We start from the raw sequence: 22108 nt of genomic DNA on the forward strand, positions 1-22108 counted from the left end.
TTCAGATCCTCTTCCTGTCTCTTAAATCACTCCCAGCGCTTTCAACAGAGCTGTGTTTGTTGGCCTCCTTCCTTATCTTACACACACACAGAGTTTCTGGAACTCCTTCCAAATGGACTTCTGAGGTTTCCTTCAGTGATTGGAGTAATAAGCTATCCATTAACAAGTTATCCATTAACACTCTTCGCTGAGGTCTAAGTACCCAGTGGTTATCCTTAGCGCCAGTTCTCCAGCTTCTCTTCTTAACCAGAATGTTTATTTTCCATAAGACTCTTACAAGTTTAATCTTCTCACTGGAATTTGGTTTGTCTAGTGAATGTAAATCCCCTCCCACTGGCACCTGCTAGCTGCTAACAAGGTAAGCAGTTGTTACAGGGTGTCTAGTTCCCAAGCAATGCAAAAAACTCATCTGTCTAAGATCCCTTTGGATTCTGTACTATGCTGGCTCTGGGAACAGACTGATGCGGGTGCATTTTGCAGGATCTCGAGGGTGCTCAGTGTGAAGTTGTCAGTACCAGTTAGTTGAGCCTGCTTGAGCCAGCTGATAGTGATTTCTGCAAAGTGGCTCTTTAGCAAGATCTACTGCTTTTAGCAGAAGTCTATAAGGACTTATCAATAATGGGGATTAGCCCTGATTTGAGCTGTCAGAGACTAGACACTGGTGCATCATACCCATGAAACTCCCAGTGCAGGAACCAGCTCCTTCTACACTTGCAGCCTGTCCTGGTTTGAAGGTGCAACCTTCTCCACCAGTGGGAAATGTGGATTTCTGGGGCTGTGCTCAGAGTAGCCACCATCCCCTGCCAGGCATATTATGCCCAATCCAGAGAGGATAATACCACCTCCAACGCCTCAGCTCTTCAGCTTGCACAGGAACAGCAGACGCTTCTAGCTCAGTTTCCTAAGTAGATGCCAAAAGCTGGAAAGGGAGTCTCTGTTGTTGTTATACTTCGTATATGCTGTGCTGGCAAAAGCACTTTTTGTTAGCATGACTGCATCTCCACTACGGCTGCTGCTGACACGGATCTGCTGTATTAAAACACATGCTTCTGCCCCAGCCAACATTCCTATTGCAGCTAGCATGTCTAGCGTGAGCCTCAATGGAGCTCTCAGCCAGCTGTGATCGTACACAATCAGCAGTGTCTGCCTGCTCTTTGGTGAATGGTCTGTCCTGCAGCAAGATGTTCTAGCAATGCCTCATCGGTAATACTTACCCAAGCATGGAAATGCTCCTGAGTCTTTTCATCTCACAGCCTAAATAAGCTATGTCAGGATAATGGTAGATTTACATTCATTTCATTGCTACCTTTCCCATGATTCCTGCCTCACCAGGAACTTTTCTGCGCCTCAGAGAGAATGGAAAGTTTGGAGGATAATTGTTTTTAAAGCAAAACCACTCCAAAATACCCATCTTAAGCCAAAACAATAGAGGTTTGGCACCATCCGTCACAGTCTAGCCAGCTTCCAGCTGCTTCTGAGCATGCTTACAAGAAAGAGTCATCCTGAGAGACAGCTACCGTCATATGCAGCTGAGGAAAATGAAATACAGGGATGAGCTCTGCTTCTCACCTCCCACTGGTTCCTCCACATAAATTCTTCCAGAAAATTAATTAAAGTTTGATGTGTCTTCAATTCTATATTTGACTGCAATCCTTTGCGCTTACATATTCTGTAAGTGCCACAGGGAAGAAAAGTGTGATAAATTGTTACATGTTATGTTGCAGGAAAGCTTTCTTCCCAAGGTGATAAAAATTACACTCACTTGAGCTTAATCAGCCTATCTATCTCCTAGGGCTTGCATAACAAGAAACCTTCCTGAGGTTAAGCTAATGTTGTAACAAGATGAAATATGTGGTGCAGTGATGGTTATGTCAGTGTGAGAAAGTCCAGTTATTTTAAGTTTGAGGACACCCCTCTAAGGGGTGTCCACCTCAGATGACAAGGACAAAGAGATACACCAATCAAACAACAGCACCCTTCCAGCACAGCCAGGCAGGGGTAGGGAATGTTGGGGACTGTGTGTGTTGGGAGGTCTTTACTTGCTCCACTAGTGCTGGCCAGGCCCGTAGGTCTTTTCCAAGTGGAAAGAGCAATTTCGGTGGTCAGGCTTTACACCCAGTGCAGGGAGCAGGGAAGATGCCCTGGGGATTCAGCCTGTGCTGTGATTTACAACTGTTTCGCGTCACTGCCAAAGGGCTACCACCACGTCACCGGTGAAACCAGACTGTTGTACAAGCCCATAGGAAGACCTTGTGTTGAAGAGGAAGCACAGGTGCTGAATGGCAGCAATGGCCAGAGAAAATGGAAGGGAACCCATCCATTTAATGCTCAGGACATAAGACAGTAACTTACTTAAGATAATTTTCTTTACATCCCCAGGAGTCTCCCAGCTTCCCTTTTTTTCATTTATAGCCCCTTAGGCCACCTAATTCTGGCTGGGATTTATCTCTTTTCCACAAAACCTGGACATGTGGCCCATCGTGCATGGAGCAGAGCTGCTAGGAGCATCTTTTGAATAGGCAAGCAGACCTAAAGCCACAAAGAGCTGCTGCAGCAGTGACCAGCTTTCACCTGGCTGCCTCCCAGAGAAGGATTTACAGTCCTTGACTATGCTGACATTGAAGGGTAAGAGACAGAAACCTGAGCTAGCCAAAAGGAAGAGCATAGTATAACCTAACCTCCCCACACCTCCCAGGCTTGGATGTCTTACCACAGGCTCCTGGAGCTGGACTGCCAGCCTGAGCCCCTCCACAGCCTGGAGTGTGCACAGGGGTGCTCACCCTTCTCTCAGACACACAACTCACTGTGCCTCCTCTTTCCAAACCATGATCAAGTAACTTGTGCGCTCAGCTCTGAACTCCCATCCATTTCTTCTGCACCTACTGCTCATGTTTGGTACCTTGTTCTCTCTTTGGCATCATCCACCAGCAGCCAGTGCCCCAAGGACTCCTTAATGCAGAGGTGCCTGGGCGATCCTGCTCTCCAGGAAAATTGGTTCTTACTCACCATTGTCATAACAGGTTTCATGATTTCTGTCATTGCATTGGGCATGAGGCAGAGCCCCAGCCACCTGGGCATCCCCAGCACCTGCCTCCAGCAGGTGGAGGAAAGGGACAGGAGACACAGAAGAAGGCACAGCTGTGGGAGATACCTGAGGTGAGGCAGAAGAAACACATGGGGGGAGCTGCTCCGTGCCAGACGAGGTACCTCAGAGGGTTTGTGGCCATGTGTGAGCCACACCAGGGCAGACACCCCTGCAGCTGGTGGACAGAGGGGAGCAAGTAAAAAAGGAGGAGCAGCTGAAACACACCCTTAGGCACAGACCATGATGAGCACTGCCCATCACCTCACCAGAGGATCTGGGAGGGACTGAGAGAGAGGGCTAGTGGAAACAAGGAGGGGCTGAGGCTTGGGAGGTGTCTGGTTTAAGCTGAGGGAGGAAAGATGGTTTTCTAAGTGTTTGTTTAAGTGTCTTCTTTTCCTAAATGTCCAAATCAGTAATTAAAGTTTTATGTTAATGTTGCAAAAAATTAAATAAAATTCCCCAAGTCAAGACTGTTTTGCCAGTGACACTCAATGAAAACTGCTTCTTTTGTTAAACAGTAGTTTACAATGAGTCCCATCGGTCTATTTGGGATTCTCAAGATGACTGATCATGGCCTGCAAACAACACTGTGCTTGTACTAGAGATAGGCTTGAAAAACATCTACAATACCCTTATATGCCTCAATTCCTCCAAAACTCGCTTTACCCCTTTTTGCCTTAGTTCTGTTCTCTGCAGATCTCTCCATTTCTAAGTCCATAAATACTCCTCTTGAAATGTATAATGCATTTTCTCTGATACTGTATATTGCCTTGATCTTGACAGCTTGAGGCGCATAGGCTGGAGTCAGGTAAGCCAGGTTTCATTTAGAGCAGCCTCCACACATATGCACGCATGCTTAGTGGCTTAAATAGCAGGTCTTTTCTTACTCTTTTTTTTTTTTTTTAAGGGAAAAGGTACCTTGATGTTGGACAGGTCAAAACCCATCACCTCCAATGGGCAACTTTGCACATTAAAGCTTGTCCACTCCTTCCATCCCCTCACTTGTTGCAGTGATGGAGGTACAGCCCACCTCACCAGCTAGAGAGTCATTTTAGTGTATATAAAGAATGGTATCACCATGCAAAGCACTGCCTTATTTTAGCAGAATATGGGGAAATAGTTGTGCAAACCTGTTATGCATATGGAAACTATTATCCCCAAACCTTGGCTAGCTTCACTGGAACACAAAAAGGCTCATTGCCTCTCAAAGGACTATTTTCCTGTAGTGTTTCAGTCTTTTCTTGCTCCCACTCCTTTCGACACTGAAGCTGTTCAAAACAATCTATCACTTTCTTCTTTTTGTCCTTCAGATGAAGGGAGAATATTTTCCCTGTCTACAAGAATAGCTGCACTTTGTTACTTAAACATTTAAATGGAATTAATCCAGGGCAGAAACCTGGTCTGGAAATCTTCAGCTCAAAGGCTCAAAATTTCAGCAGGCAATTAGCATTAGAAAATACAGCCATTAAACACGAACAGCTTGATTGTGATATTCCAAACATACATCCCAAGAATGAAGAACAAGGGGCAGAAGTACTCTGCTCCAGGCTGAGCACAGACACCTATACCAGTGGAGAACTGGGGGGAAAGGAAGCCTCTAGTGAATAGTGCCACTTCAGTATGAGTCTGAACCTAGCGAAGGACTGCACCTGCAATAGCTCTGGCAATCCTTATTTGGTGGATCTCAAGTACTTTTACGCCCTTCCATTTCTATCACTGAACCCCTTGCCCTCTTCAGCATACTTAGCTTATCTGAAGTAGAAAGTACTGGGTTTTTTTTCCTGCTTACAGATAGGGACACTAAGATATGGGACCTCAGACATATCTTGGTTCCTAATTCAAAGGAGAGTCAAGAACTCAAGTGCACATAAAGGTCTGGGACAACCACCCTTCAAAGGCTGTGTCCCTGTTCTGTGTCTGCAAATTATGCTGGGTTTCCTGAGCACTGGGCTTGGGCTTTGACACCTGGAGGTGCTTTCTTCTGTTAAAACAGCTACTCCTGAATTCAGTGTACTTTCTTGCTGACAAAGGAAGAGGGACCACCACACTTAAACCATGGACAGACAGGAGCAGGGCATCCCTGCACTGCGGGTTTCTTCCTTTGGCACTCTGGCCACGACCCCGCATCAACTCCTCGCCCACTGCAACACTAAATCTCCCTGGGCAATAGGCCAAGGATAAGGACCTGGCCATGCACCCTGCCCTCACTGACCCCTGATGGCAGGTGCCATCATTCTTGCTTGAGCATACCTTCACACCACATGGAAAGCTAGGCACTGATTCCTTAAACCTCCTTCTTTCTCCCTCTGAGCTCCAAGAACAGTGGGAAGAGCCACATCCCACAGAGAGATATTTCCTCTCCCCTCAGATTCTACAACATTATGGAATATCTTAAGCAACCACAGTTAAACCCAATGGCAGCAGGTTTCCAGAGAATTCGTTCAGGTGTTTTGGAGCTGAGCTCTTTGTAAAGCTTCTTGAAGCTCTTTGTAAAGCTTCTTGAAGCTGAGATCTTTGTAAATCTTCTTGAAGCTCTTGATTTATTCCTAATGTTGGTTCCTGAGAATCACACCTTCAACCTCCAAAGTATCAAAATGTGTCTTTTGTTAGAGGATTAAACTACTGCTTAGATTCATTAGCAAGGGTAATTTTGGCCTAATTACCCTTCTAATTTCTATGTTATCCCTTGTAAGAATATGCCCTCAGAAATTAGTAAAATGATTTATAATATATGCTAATCACCGTAATCTGATTTGTCTTTAATTATATATGTAATAGGGAAGCTAATTGGAAGATGAAGGTATTCAGAAGGGCCAAACCACATAAATCAGGAAAAGCACAGAATATTATCATTAAACAACAAAATAATGATGCTTTTGAGTATATGGAAGGATACTTGTTTCCTATAGCAGAAATATCAGATTGTTTCACTTCTTTTAGAGATGCTTACTGTAGCAAAACTGATTCATAAATCTAGCAACGACTTAGGTTTTGGCCTTAAAACGTCTGCCTAGACTGAAATGGAACACCTAATATGAGGACAAAAATATGGGAAGCTTATTTGCAGAATAGAAGCAAAGTATAAATAAAGCTGCAAATTATAACAGTGGTTTCCAGCTGAAATTTTATTAGCTTCAAAATATCCTGCTTGCAGAAATCATGTCACTGAAGTCTCCTGAAGTTTCCTCTGTGTTTAAAAAACAGATTGGGCTGGTGGATCTTTTAGCAGCTTTGCAGGATTTTTTCCCTTCCCATGGATTTAATGGACGATAACAGAAAAAGCAGCAATTTCCTCAGCATTTATTATTTCTGGTCTTGAAAAGTATATTTTTTATGAAGTCCTGTCAAATTCTACCCATGCTTTAAACGCTGCAGTGTAATGTGACTTTGCAAAGCACAACGAGGGAGGGAGAAAAGAAATTGCAGCTCTTCTAGAAAGTTGTCAGAAGGGAGTAATTTAAAAATATCTTATTACACAAAAGGACATAAACTAGCAAAAAATGAAGATACTATAGTTATCCATGGGGGATTTTTGCATAAATATTTGAAAGGATAAGCATTTTCTGGATTGCTTGCTTTCTGGCTATAGAAGTATTCAGATGTAGATTTGGCATTTGTCTGGGTGAAAACCAGTGTTTTGTTTCATCGTGGGGTTTATTATGGGGTTTTGATTGGGTGGGGGTTTTTTCCTATTATTAGACTACAGCTGATCAAATAACAATATGTAATTGCACCTTGACCTCTCCAGTTCAATAAGTACCTCACTGAATGCTTGTCCTCAGTGGCAGAGTCTAGTAACAGGCTGCAGTGCAAATGGAATGCTGATGCACATGCTCTGCCCCTCTCAGCTCAGCATTTGCCAGGGCTTGTCTGACAATCCTACTTGCGCTGTCTTTACTTTGTGCCTGACCCTGGAATTCCATCTATAATGGATTTTCCAAGGTCAGGTTGGACAGGGCTTTGGACAACATGGCCTAGTGGAAGGTGTCCCATCAGGGGGTTAGAACTAGATGATCTTTAAGGTCGCTTCCAACCCAAACCATTCTGTGATTCCATGATCCTATGATTCTATTGAAAAAGACAAGTTGCTAACATTTACACCAGTATTCAAACATTAAGTTGGTCTGGTACCATGGGTAAACTACTCATCTTTGATCAAGTGTGTGGAGGGCACCCACATCAGATTTTCAGGTATTTTAGGAAACTTGAGTTATAATTTAACAAAATGCTCAAGTGCACAGTGAAATCCATAATGTCTCTCTGGGTAGAAGCTTTCAGAAACCAGAGAGACACCCTGGCTCTTCAGCTCTACCCCACAAACCAGCTTGTGTAACTTAACGCAGAGGGAGAACTGCTGTCCCCAGGAAAAGCACACTGTCCTCTCTTGGTACAGCATGATGCTATACATGGTTACACTCTCATTCATAGAAAAATCCCATCATCCCATCAATCCCATAGACACATCCCATCAATGTGTCAGTGCTTGCATACAAACCATTTTCTTCCCACAAAAGTTCTCAAGGAAGCTTCATTGAATAATAATCTGCAGCTTATTATTCAGCAAAAATACAACAGAATCTGCTATTGTTCAGCTTTTCAAATCAGAGTATAATTATAAGAAAGAGACTCAAACATTTAAAATATCCCTTTGGTACCTTCACTCTGACATATTGGTGGATAGGGTGATGGCCACAGCAAAGCCAGGAGATGGAGTGGACACCTTAAAGCAAAGCACAGTAAAACTCCCTTACCTACATGATCAGCAAGAACAATGTGTGATGTAAAAAATCTCTCATTTACACTCTCCTTTGGCATTTAAACACAAAAAGATAACAGCTGATATTTTTATGGTGAAATTAGAAGCCTTGTACTGAAGGCCATTACAGGTCTTCAGAGTTAGTTGCACTTCTTTCTGTGGCTTTATGTCAGCAATGGATTTGACCTGATGAATATCATGAGCATCTCCCAATTTAGGCAATGTAAGGACATCTCCTAATTTAGGCAACTTAAAACATCAACAGTTATACTTTGTAATGGCTTATGTGTATGTGAGGGAAGATCCCAGCCTTTCAGCAACTGGCAGCTGGGATCCCAGCACAGCTAGGACTGGGATGCCATAATGTCTGCTAATCTTACAAGAACTAACCACGCAGCGGGATGTGGCTTAAAGCTTGTTCCTAATTTTTTAATGTATTTTATTAAATAGGGAATTAGGGAATCAGAGCACATTCATACATTTGCTGCTCCTCTGTCAATAGGACGAAACCAGGCCAGCTACACAGAATAAATTAAACATAAGCCAGCTGAAATATTAATTTAAACTAACGCTCTGTATAGACACAGATCTTTCAGGACGACAAAATATTCAAGAGATTTTTCTAATTGTGAATTTGCAATATTTCCTGATAATTTGAAGAATGAACTTTCCCATAAGGTATCACAAATTGCATTTTTGCAAACCATCCACCAGTTTGGTTGGTAACTGAAGTCATTTGGTATTGATTACTGCTAGTGGAACTTTATATGGCAACAGATCTAAGAAAAAGGACCTCTACCTTTTAAAATGGTTCACAATAGTGAAACAGTATTGTTACAATTGGGAAGCTTTCAGCATAGGCTTACAAATAGCTGGTAACGTTCTGAATACTTACAGCCACTTAACAGCATAGAATCATAGAATGGTTAGGATTGGAAAAGACCTTAAGATCATCTAGTTACACCCCCCCTGCCATAGGCAGGGACACCTCACACTAGACCATGAGCAACACCACCCAAGCATGAAGAGGTGGAGTTTCTTTCAACAAGCATATCACTTTATTTAGCAAGACTCATCACAAAGAGGAAATCTCAGTAGATCAGTGCAAGTCTCCACAGACCACAGTGGGTCTTCAAACAAGCCTTTATGTGGGAACAGCTTTGTGCAGATACAATCTGTCTACAAATGTAGCCACAAGCTAGAAGATAACTTCTGTACTATTTAAAGAAGTGTCAAATGGGAAAGGTGTCAAATCACCCATCCCTTGTGGGCCTCATTTGACCTTCATCTAACATTTTTCCATGGATGTATCACTGAGCAAGGCCAAATGTGGCCACACACGATCAATTATGAAAACACCCATAGAAAAGATACAGTGTGGTGAAGAATGATATGAACAAATCTGGATGACATTTAACATAAGAGTTAATGGTCATATTGTTCTTGGGGTTTATTGAAAATTACCAGGCAGGCTCTGGAAAATATGTGCTGTTGGGAATCTGTTCAGAGTTTTTATCAAAGCTTCCTTGCAATTAGTGGCAAATTACTGCTCATTCCTCTGGAATTCCTTGAAATAAGATCACCCTGATTTCAGCCTGATACTATTCATGGCCTCACAATCTGCAGCTATATGGGAAACATATTCTAATAATAAATGCAATAGCACGTATTTGTGTGGCAAGCAGCAGTGATAAAACCTTAGCACCATTCAATAAGCATTTTCACCATCAAGGGGCTTAACTTGCCAACCTTAATCTTTACAGCTCTCTCTAAGGTGTGTGATCGGTTTATCTCAGTAAATGCAGTGATAGGAGTGGCTAATCTCTGCATCCCAAGGCTGGAAGGTCGCACCCTGATAAACTCAGTGCTGGCATGACAATGTACTGCAGCTCACTCTGTCATCTCAGAGGTAGGCTCAGCCGATGGAGGTGCTGTTCAAATATGCTGTTTTTTCTTGTTCAAGTACTTCACAGCCCTGTGAGTTAATTATTACCCCATTTTTCCTGGCCAGAGCGAAGGCACACATATGGGAGTTGCTTGCCTGAGGCCTTGGTGCTGGAGCTGAACCAGGAGCCAGGAGTTTAAGGAGCCTGTTGGCCTCATCCTCCCAGCACTTGCAAGCATCTCGGCTTCTGGACTGCTTTTCCCTTGCACCTCAGAAAGGGGAATTCTTTCACTTTCCAAGACTGATTTCTCCCTGGGGGTCACCTGAAGTCCCAGGTGAGACTGGAGGTACAGCGTCTGGCTGGTGCAGACTGGACAGGCTACAGAGGGTGAAGGTCCTCACTGGAGATGTGGTGGAGGGGAGCTCCTTGCTCTTTCCTTCCCACCACAGCTGCTGTCAAGGATGACAGGTGAAAGTGTGAAGGAAGGAGAGCAGGGACAATGACCAGCCTTTTATCCTAAGGGAAGGTTTCCATCTGCATGTCATCGTGGGCTGTGCTGCTCTCTTCTTTCCAAGGGGACGCACAAAGTCACTTCAGGGTGAGAGGCAACTAGAATTAAATGTTCCTTTATTGCAGAGCTGCACAAAGTCTTGATGCAGCAACATCTACCTCATCTACAAGCATGGCGCTCATGGGCCACAAGGGTTCACTAATGGAAAAATAGATTATTAGTAGCTACATCATTGAGAAAAAGGTGGCACTAGAAGTATTACAAATAGCTGTTTGTTGTTTTTATTTCAAAGCCACGAGGTATGAGGCAAAGAAGATTAACCATGAGGGAAATAGTGGGAGTGGTGTCACTGCTTTCATGGTTGTTCCGAACAGCAGGAACAATGGGAAAGCATTGTTAATTTAAACTGCAAAATATTTTCAAGTAATTTATGCAGCAAAAAAAAGCCTCTGACCATTGCAACAGCCAGAGTGAAGGCGTGCAATTATTTTAAAGGCATAGATGTTACTAACAGTTCCTTTCAGTGGATAGGATGTATAATGTTTCTTTTCCTCAAATAACAAAAATGCTATTAATCTGATTAACAATGAACCTTCAGAAATTAAAAATGCAGCATGGAAATCTTGATCAGTACTCATCACTACCCGAAGTTAATGATTGTTAATGATTAATTAACAATTGCTCAAATGAGTTCCTGCAGCAATTGGATAAAATTATATAGGAAATTACTGTGCCCTGCTGCTCTAGGCAAATGATTCCCCCAGTGTGTGTTTATAGATGTAAATTGCACAAAGCAAGCAGCAGAACAATTATCCAAGCTAATCACTCCTGGAACTTGGACTATTGTTTACCTTTTATCTGGGGCTGTGAAATGGACAGATAATGCCCATTAAAAGGTGTATCACCAGTGACTGTTGCTCACCAAGAGTGCCAGCCTTGCAAAAAGAACATATGCTTTTCGTGCTCCCCCATAACCTTCTCGTTTGGAGACTCTTTTCTTCAGTGATCACTGTCAGGGATTGTAATGATGGCTTTGTTTCTCTTCAAGGGCTTTATCCAGCAGAGAAATGCAGACAGGCAACTTCATGTGCAGCTGTGTGACCACTGGTTTCAAGGAGCACCAGAGATGCATTTGCATTTATGCCACTGCAGGATCAGTTCATGGTCGTTTATTTTACTTAGGTGTGCTTGCAACAAAGCAAGGATGGAAAGTGCTTTATTTTATGTGGAAAAGAAAATGGGAGGGGAAGAGGAAAAATGATGCAGTCATCAGAAAATTATTTGAAACAGTAACAAAGTGTTAATAGTCTAATGAAGAGGAGAGATGGAACACAAACCTACAAAGCTTGTTGCATGGTTGTATTTTGTTTAATAAGAGAATTTATTTTTAAGTGAATGGATGATTCAAATGGAAAAATATGTTCTAAGCATTCATCGTCTGTGGGAGAGTATTGTTACAACATGCATAATGTGGTTTCGGAGACACCAGTTTGGCTTTATAAGATGTGGGCTTCAGTGGTAAGAGAAGTCTCTGCTACTCTAAAAATCTGTCAAGGTTCCAGAAATAAAACTTTTTTTAATGGAAAAATATAGCATCATTATTCCCAAGCTGTTATTACAACTTGGTCTTGGATGCAGAGAAATCCGTAGTTAGTTATCCATGCTACTGAATCATTTGATAGTCTCCTTGAAAGATACCATCCCATCCATTTTATGACATTATAGTAACACAGCTACAGTGTAATCATCTTTCCTTTCACAATATATGAGGGTCATAACACGGCAGTGGGGAAAATGTCCACATCCTAAAACTTTCACTGCTCCTTCTGGGCCATAAAGCCCTTACCTACATCTGCTGTTGTACTTACTTTCCCTTCCCTCCTGTATTCATTTATTCAACATGGAGATCCACTGGCACATGAGCTTCTTATTCAAGTTTCCAAAGACAAAAGCTTGCTCCATGGATGCAAAGGAAGCCCAAGTTCATTGTTACATCCAAAACCAGTTCTGTCAATGATTGCATCTGATGGAAACACATGGAGCAGCACTTATTCACTGCAAGGTGTTTGTACACAACATGTGGGGAAGGTACGTGTGATCCTGGGCATATATCAGCATATTAATGTGAGATAGCCTCTAGTGTTTTAGGCTGAGGTGATTTGCTGAAATAGGTAGCAGAGACACAAATAGGATCCAGCTTCTCCATAACTCAGAATCAAACCCAGAGGAGTACTAAATTGAAAATAAATGTACCAGATAAATTTTTTAGTGGCTTTCTCTAAGAAAAAATTGTGAGAGGATTGCATTTATCACTTTGGTTGCATATTTGTTTAAAACATTGCAAGTGAAGTGATTCGCCGTAGCACAAGAAGAGTTATTGCTTGTACAGCATAACGTGGGCTGATTTGAATTGTCATTCCTAGCTACACTACTATCTGGAAAGAGAGAATTTTTCAGTGTTCGCAATTAAACCCAGTTACAAGTACTTAGAGAAATGGATAGATATATTTAAAACAAATAGGTAAGCTGCGGGGGGGGGGGGGGGGGGGGGAAATAAAAAAAAAAAAAGAGAAGGGATCTGTTACTGAAAAGCAGCCATTACCACATCTGTAATTCCTGCATTTCAGGCCTGCCAGAGCCCAGGACAAGAGAAAATAACTTGCTTAATTCGTTAAGAAACAAAGCAAAGATGAAGCATCATTTCTGCTCTTTGATCCTAACTTCCTGAGGAATAATGTTTATAGTCAGAGCAAAGATGAAAATGTCCATATACCTCTCATCCAATCTAAAAAATGAAATACATTTCATTTCTCCACAAAATAAAATGCTAAAAAATCTTCAAGTAGGCGAATGAAGACATTGCCAGGTACTGTAGGACACTAGCTGTAGTCCTTTAACATTACTTTGTTGTTAAGAGACATAGAGAATGCACACTTGCAATTTGCTCTGACTTTGGCCCAGGCCTTAGCTTTGTTCAATAAACATCACTGACCACACCACTTTATATATACATACACACATATATATCTATAACCAAAAAGATTACCTATTTAATGTGTATTTTTGTAAGCAATATTCAGAAAAAAAAATTATGAAACTGAAAACTTTAGAGCAGTAGCAGACACACCAAAAGAGAAAACGAACCTTTTAGTAATACTTATACTAGTGACTTGCATCAGCAATCCTGATGCAGACTGAAGTTAAGTCTCAGCAGCCAGCTCTAACACATGCTGCATACAGTTTGGAAAGATCAATATTTTGACATCTTTATTTTAGCTAAACCTCAAATTAAGACCGAACTCCTATCACAGAAAGTTTTCTTACACCACAGAATGCTCCCCAGGGGATGCCGTTTGCCCCAGCTTCCAGTAATTCAGAGCTCCCTTTATGGCAGAAGTTTGTGAAGATGCATTTAAAATAAAAGAAACACAGGTTCCAGTTTCCTCTTGCGTATCATTCTAGGCCTGGGGAAATTCAAGTCAGATAGAAAACTTTTCTCCGACAGACAGGAGAAATCCCAGTTCCACAAAAGGAAGCTGCACACAAGACCTGAAAAATGGGACAGCTGCACCAGATCTGGCAGGTAACAGAAGTGTGTGAACTGAGAAGTGTCCCTAATGATAAAGTTTAAGGAAATGGCCTTAATTGGTCCCTTTGAAAATGCTGAAGAATTGAGTAAAACTGATGAACCAACAAGGACCATGGAAACAAGCCACTACAGCCACTCAGCCAAAACCAAGCAAAGCAATGAGCTGGCCAAAACAAGGAATCAAGAAGAAGCTGAGCTTTCTTGTACCCACAGTGCTCTTCTGTGTTAAAACACATTCTAGCTGTAGAGCAAAAGACCTGCCTTCCTGTCCAACTCCTCACCTCCTTTTGCCCTTCAAATTACTTTTTAAAACATGCTCCCTCACTACAAGGCATCAAATACTGATGCTCTCATTCTGTGTGTACATCACCCAGTACAGACACCCTCTGGTATTAACAGCCTGTTTGAGCAAATAGCAGCATGAGGACCTCAGGTTCTGGCCAGGAATAGTATACGCACATGCCTTTCAAACCTTCATTGAAATGCTGCTCACTAGCCTGCCCTCATGAGCTAACTGCTGCACTCTGCATGACCTCCCTTCTTCCCTGTCCTGTCACTTCACTTGAATTACGAACAAACTTAATAACATCTCTGAGATTTCAAAGGTTTTACTCCAGGATCAAGAGGCTACATATGAGGATGGTGGAGTATGTCCTCCCTTTCAGGCCCTGCAAAAGTGGTGGTGGTGGGAGCAGTTAGGAGCCCTGTGCTCCTAACAGAGAAGAGGGACGCAGGGATACTGCGGGTACCTCTGCCACAGCACTATCTACATCAGATATTTCAGCTGAGATTTCAGGAGATCCAGATGTTTCAAGCAGCCACTGATGAAGGACTACATAGTTCAGCCCTACATTTTAAGCAACACTGAGAGCTGACATTTAGCATCTAAATTGTACAGACTGGGCACACATTGGATAAAAACTTGCCTTTTGCTGAAACATTTTCATCTACAGCAGAAATTTGGAGCTCACTCTCTTTCTCATCCCTCTGTAAATCATTTAAACTTTTGTTTTCAGAGCACCTGTAGCACAGGGCACCAGCAACACCCACTTGCTGCTTGTCTGAGGGCTGGAGTGGGGCCCATATGCTGCTAGAGTGACATTTCCAAACAAATGCTGTCAAACTGTCATAAATATTTCCAACACCAGGTCTCTGTGTTCAGACTCTTTAAACACATGCTAACACAAGTCAGAATGGTACTCAGTGAGGCTCCCCTGGGACTTAAGGTAAATTTGCGGGTTTGAGTTTGTTGAGTTGGGCCTTTTGCAACATAACTTTGTACTCAAGATGAATGAGGAGCTGTATCCTGGAAAACTGGATTCCTGGAGGCATTTTCATTGATTGCTGTTTTAAAAAGTGCTTTAGAAAATATGGAAGTGCTTCAGTTCAAAAGGCTGAGGAGTACAACGTATTTTATGAGCTTCAAGTGCATAAATGTTCTAAGTCTACCATCTCTGCTGAACCATCTGGAACACATGTTGTGGAAAGTACAGAAAGACAGCACAGCATCATTTCTATGTGTCATGGTTGAAGCCCAGCCGGCGACTCAGAAGGACACAGCCGCTTGCTTACTCCCCCTCTTCCTTCCCCCCACTCCTGGAGGGATGGGGAGGGGAATCAAAAGAATGTAACTCCCACGGGTTGAGGTAAGAACAGCCCAGTAACTAAGGTATAACACAAACCACTGCTGCTACCACCAATAGTAATAATGATAAGGGAAATAACAAGGGAAGAGAATACAATCGCTCACCAACCGCCGACCGATACCCAGCCCGACCAGAGCAGTGATCTAACCCTTCTGGGTAACTGCTGCTGGTTTATATAGCAGGCATGACATGCTGTGGTATGGAATACCTCTTTGGTCAGTTTGGGTCAGGTATCCTGTCTCTGCTTCCTCCCGGCTTCCCTTCCTCCCTGGCAGAGCATGAGACTCACAAAGTCCTTGGTCAGAGTAAAGATTACTGAGCAACAACTAAAAACATCGGTGTTATCAACACTATTCCCATGCCGAAAGTCAAAACCACAGCTCTGCACCAGCTACTAAGAAGGAGAAAAATGACTGCTACTGCTGTTCTCACTATGCTGTACATCCAAACAGGTGATCATGTCTTCTGTGGAGGGTCAAATCCTCACTCAGCTCCGAGACCTGAGCCATGTGTCTGAGCAGGGCTGGCAAAATCAGTTCCTGAGGTCACTGCCCTGTTCTGCAAAGCTACTAAGGGGAACCTACTTAAGAGCCATTCAAGCTGATGGGATTTCGGATGTATCCTTAAGTGTTCATTTTACTGAACAAAAACCATTTTTGGGAACTCCTTTGATAAAAATACTTTAAATACAAAGCCCAAATCCAGCCAATTGCTCCAGGCTGTAAATCAGTGGAGTCCACTGACCTCCTGAGCCACACAGAGTCTGTCCCAGCTGTGTAACATGATGAAAGCTCCTGCTGAGATCAAGCCCATAGACCTGGGACCAGTGTGGATGCTTGAGTGCCTGCAGCTCAGCAGTTAGGCTGTATATACGATGCACACAGGTGCCTCAGTAAACACAGAGCAGGAGGAACCCAGCTTAGTTCACAGGCTCAAGGGGTTACTATAGAGAGGTAGAGACCAGAAGGCAAAAGCAGCCTTCAGCCCAGCCCCTTGGGACCCTGGCTGTGCTCTGGCCTCAGAGGTGTCCCTTCCTCTGCACACAACACATGGCTTTCGAAAACAAAACAGCCTGTTTATCTTCCAAACCACAGCTGGAAGAGATGGATGAGTAGCAGCTGGGACAGTAACTGGTCAGAGCCCTTGCTCAGAATTCCTAGGGCACAAAATCCCTCTTCTCTGGTCAGTACCCAAGGAAATGGGCCAGCCCAGGTTGGGGCACTCCTGGTCATGCAGAGCAAGTTCATGGAGAAGAGTGGATGGAGGAATAGGGAGAAGCTATGTGTTTGTACTGCTCCAGGGCCAGACACCTCTGAAGGGCAAGCCCTGGACTCTGTTTCCCCAGGTAACTGCTAGCGTGCTCTGACAGGGAGCAGTCCTTGGGTGACGAACTAAAGCAGCCCTGAGCATAAGGGAGAGCAGGGTGGATAAACCCTCACCCCAACAGCACAGGCTATCACCTTCCTCTGCACCCAGGCCCGGCAGCCCCACACTCACAGGGCAGATTGGAGTCTGGCAAGGGGGACAGGCCTCTGGGACCACTGGCATCCTCTCCCTCTGGAAAAAGAGCTAAATAGGAGTTTCCCAGACCCTTGTTGACTGCTCTAATTGCAAGATTATCTCACACAATAGCACCACAAGCTGCCTTTGGGGAAGCTGGCAATGGTGTTTCTGTGAGAACAATCCTGCCTGTGTACTAAACACGGTAATGGCTGTGGGGCAGGAACATTTTGGTTAGGATCCTGGCTGGCCTCAGGCATCCTCCACACCCTGAGGTGACCTCCATGCCAGAGCTGGGTCAGCTCTGGGTCTGCGTAAACATGAAGGTCCAGCAATCTTCAAATGAGGAACTGAGGAAGCTTTGCAGGCAGGTATAAACATGCTTCCCCTTTAACTGTCCAATCCTCTACTGGGTTTGACTCCAAGTTGTGCACAGTGAGATAATACACACGGAAAAAAATATGATCCAACTTCTCCAGGTGGTGTGATGTAATATAAAACCCTATCTGACATCTAGTGAACACCAGCAACAGTGGCAGCTGCTGGTCTTAGACAAACGTAGGAGTGCTGACACTGCAAAGTACAGTATCTACAGTATCTGCACGGGTCCCCTTCCAACCCACCTGAAATGAAGCCTTCTGGGAAGACATCCAAGAAAGAGAACACCTAATACTCAGGTCCCTTGTCTCCTGAGACAAAACCCCATAGAATGGAGCAGATTTAAGAGCAACAGAAAACTAAAGCAAAACAAAGAAAGCCATTTTTAAGAACTATGCTGAGTGCCAGAGGCTAAACAAAGACTTTATCTACTCCCAAAATAACAAGTTGGTCCAGTGCCATGAGTAGTCTAGCAGCTCTGGAAAGCATATCACTTAATGCCAACAATAACAGACACCTTCGGTCAAATATGACCCTTTTACAGAAACTTACCGTATATGACTAATTCAGGCAGACAGTAGTAAATCAGAAGTCTGTTCCTCATCTATACATGAAATTATTTATAAAGCAGTGAAATTCTAGCATTAGAGTGGTATATTACACAGTATTTTTCTTGTGGACGTATTTATTTCTCCAACATTTCTTCCCTGAAGTATAGCTCGAAGAGGGAGAAAAGAATCAAGCTATAAAATATTACATAAATTCAACTACAAACATGCTGCTAAGACAAACTGAAACAACACTGAAACTTGACATGAATTATTTGAAAAGGTCAGGGCAATTGACGTGAGATGATGTAAAACATGTTGTCCTCCCAGCCCATGTGAAAATAATACGTTCATATATCTGTATGTAAGCATGTGTACGTGTGTCTGTACGTGTGTGTGTGTTCTGTACGGACTTGTGGGCTGCTCTCAGGCAAGGAGGAGTAAAATAAGCCTGATGAAGGCTTTAGGGTGGAGGTAGTGAAAAGACTGCCAGGCAGAGGGGAAAATGAAGGATTAGGCAACATGGTATGCCCTACATTTTCCATATGGCGAGTGCTGAAGGAGTGTCGAGGCAATGAAAGCAAAACGAGTATGAGGAAGTGTGTAACCCCTAGAAACGACTTCCATACACATTACTGAGATGATTAATATAGAAAAACACTATTCTAAAAGAATAATTACATGAGCCTGAAATTCACAACCAAAATTTGTTACAGGCACAAAAAGAAAAGAGACTGACCCACCCCCCCAACCTCCCACCGCAACCCCCCCCTCCCTGCTGCTGTGTGCAAAGGTCAGAAGGAAAATGGAAATTATAAAACATAAAAGCAAGTAAAGTAAATTTTCAAGAGGAACAGTAATACCAAAATTTAGCTGCAGTGATGGCTATAATTTCAGCAAACAGCCACAGACTGATGGAAACTACCAGCATTCATTATCCTGAACATGTAATTATCAACAAGTATCTGATTCAATTGGTTAAATCTTCATCTTTCAGCTGATTTCCCTATTGGTTTTGGTACCAGACTCCAAAACCACCACAGGCAATGGAATCACGCTGTTCCTCTAATTTTTAGAGAAGACCATTGAAAGCATCATCAAACACTAAAAATTGTGCCAACCTACAAAGTAGTTTTATGTTACTGTACATGTTTTGCAGCAACAACAAAACATCCTAAATCCTCTTCTGGTCTGCATAAAAGGACTGAATGCTAATTACTTTTGATTTCCATTAACTTTTTTGTTGGGAACATAATGCCAAATTGAAAAGAGTATCTGGTTGCATGACAACAATTACATGTTTATAAATCAAAACAAATTTCAGTTGTGAATTTCAGGCCCAAGTAATTGTTCTCAGGACATTGAAAGTTGGTTTGGAAGAACATGTACAATGCCAAAGGGCCTTTAAGATGCCCAATTCACACCAAATAACAACAGAATGGAAACAAAACTCTTTTATTTCTGTTGTAAAGATTTTAGAATTTGAAATTACTCTGAAGGCTTTTTAATGGTCCAAAACCTCCTGAAACTTTTCAGTGCCTGCTATACTCTTGCTCCATTGTTGTTTCTGTGGGGTTTAGCCCAAGTAATGCTGAGAATTTGCTGCTGGAAATACTGATCTTGTGGGTCACTGCAGGAACAAGACTGAAACCACATACGGTGAAGGAGAGCCAGATGGAAGGCTGCTTGTTAGATGACCAGTACCGTAACAGTAGTGCCTAGTGTTTCAACTTCAGTGTATTATGTTGACTTTTAATTACTGAATTATAGTTGCAGCCAGCTGTGATAGTGATATGGTTCTCAATAGTTAAAACCTATTGCCTCTACACAGCTATCCCAACGTTGTCAGCTGGGATCTTCACTTTGCAGATTGGGGAAGACAGCCAAGGAAAAGGAGCGAAAGCCTATCCAGACCTTACTGAAATCCATGGACCTCCTTAGCTATCATTAGTAGGTTTTTTACTTGGCTTCAGCCTTGGCTATATAAGGAGCTTACCTACTTCGAGAAGGGTTTTTCAGCCCAGCAGCACCATCAGAGCCCCTTGGTGGGCCCCATGGATGTCCAGCAGCCACAGCTGCTCTAGCACAGCATATATCAGCCCCCAGGAGAAAGGAATGCCAGAAGACCCTTCTGCTGTCCTACACTGAGCCACATCACCGAGGCCATTCCGCGCACAAAAACTGTAGCATTGAACTCAGGGTACAACATGTTAATTCACAGCTTTTTCATCAAGAGTGGGAAGGTTTAGGTGATTTACACTGAACTGGAGGTGTGTACTTGCACTAAGCGCAAATGTGTAGAAAAAATAATAGAGAGCAAATAACACTGTGTGGAACCAAGGATCAAAAATGTCAGAGACATCACAATGGCAAAGTGTGCACTTAGATATGCACATAAGCATACCGATATATAATGTTGCATACATTCCTGACTAGAAATTCAGTCTCTGAAAAAAAAGTACCCATTATTTTGAGCTAGGACAATAAGCCTTTTGGTGGTAAGGAAAAATCACCAGTAAGTCCTAAAATTAATGTATTGTTTATTAAAGGTGTTAAGGTCCTTTCCAACCCTAACTATTCTATGATTCTACTCTATGAAAGCTTTAGAACATATCGACTGCTACAGGAAAAACATATTAGGACCAAAAAAAAATCAAACATAAATCTTACAGCATAAGCAGTACCATGACTTGCAAGGAACACAGGAAATAAATACACTTTTTTTCTGTATCTAGCAGACCATTCAGAGTTAATGAACCTCTGAATTTTAAAATAAATTTATCTTCAACCTAATACTAAAACCTTTCTCATGCTGACGACTGTCTGTCTCCCTTGTTCAGACTTCATGTCTCAAACAGCATTAAATGTTGATTCTTTGTCTTCATCCAGAGACCTTTTCCACTGGGAACTTGCATATTATCTCTGTTCCAGTTTCCCTTATTACCACTTTTTTTCCCCCATTTACACTTTTTACTCTCTTTGCTTCTTTTTATCACTCCAAGCTGCACACTTTGTCCTCTGCCTGCCACCATCTCCCCATTTACACCTACAAAACAATCTCCAAAACCATTTTGGGTTTTCAAACCTTGTTTAATCCCTAACTTTTAGACAACAAATCTCAACACACTCCCCTTCAACCTGTGTTCATATGTCTTCTTCCATTTTAATTCTTGGGTTAAAGAGGCTGTCTTTCCAACAACCAAACATGCTGTCTTTTCCTGTAGTGCAATGTGTCTTTTAGTTAACTGTATGGAAAAATCTACATCCAAAGAAGACCAGAAAAGACCCTATAGTAGACAACAGCAATAATAATGCAGATAACTATTTCCTCTGTGCTAGAAGAGAAAGCAGCTTACTGTTCCCCACTATCTAGAAAGACAAACTGACTTCGAACAGGAAGCAGAATCAATAAGAAGCACAACAGCCTTGTTTCATTGCCTTGCTTAACGAAGTGTAAAAAACAAACAGCACAACAAAGAAAAAGGAATAACTGTTTTTTAAATGTATTCCAAAGCTGACATTTGTAATCCAATTAAGGAAAACACTGTAACTTTTGGGGGCTTTTTCCTGAGCACAGAATTTCAGTTTTGTTAATGCTGGATTTTCTTTTCCAAGTAATAAAGTATCTCTAGAAATAATTTCTGCTCTCTCATTGCTTTTTTACATGTGTATATCTTAGCAAAAGAGATCTGTATTTTACAGGTGTTGTTCTATCTTAACAGGACAGTATGTGCAGATGTCATAATTTGAATGCAGGATTAAAGATAATGAATAAGCCAAGCATTGAAAGCTGACCATCGGCACCATAGAGAAAAGGTTCTGACACCCTGCAGCCTTTTGTATTTGTGCCAAGAAAAAGAGATCATTGCCAAGACTGTGTGATGTGCAATAGATAGCCAACATGATCTTCTTAAGCACAGCTTGTTTCATTTGCTGTGTGGGTACAGAGGTCATAAATTGCTACCCAGGGAAACCACAGAAAAGCAGAGTACCTTACAATGATTTGTTGCTAATGATGTAGTTGCCAAAGCCAGTACTGGCACTAGAAATTATTTTTGCATGATTAGTTTTAACTAGGAACTGTTGTGCACCCTCATTAATGCTGTGGCATCCCCCTACAAGAGGGATGGAGCATGGGCAGGGATGGGAGTAGGGAAGAGAAGTGGAATCAAGGGACCAGGGGAGCACTAATGCCAGTGTTGGCTGATG

The 22108-nt window shown here is 42.5% G+C and overlaps 1 long non-coding RNA gene across 2 annotated transcripts; it reads left to right on the forward strand.

Annotated features, from left to right (window-relative positions):
* Window positions 1–254: 254 nt before the first annotated feature.
* LOC133270011 (uncharacterized) lies at window positions 255–11634 on the forward strand. 2 transcript variants are annotated; one of them, XR_009743644.1, is made up of 3 exons: window positions 255–358; window positions 9853–10061; window positions 11287–11634. It is a non-coding gene; the product is annotated as an uncharacterized LOC133270011 (long non-coding RNA). The 2 variants fall into 2 exon arrangements; XR_009743643.1 differs by lacking the exon at window positions 255–358 and adding an exon at window positions 9176–9750.
* Window positions 11635–22108: the final 10474 nt, after the last annotated feature.

This window comes from Pezoporus flaviventris, unplaced genomic scaffold, assembly GCF_033815535.1.
Source record: "Pezoporus flaviventris isolate CSIRO_AGI_PZ_B2104156 unplaced genomic scaffold, CSIRO_AGI_Pfla_v1 ptg000016l, whole genome shotgun sequence".
Lineage (NCBI taxonomy): Eukaryota > Metazoa > Chordata > Aves > Psittaciformes > Psittacidae > Pezoporus > Pezoporus flaviventris.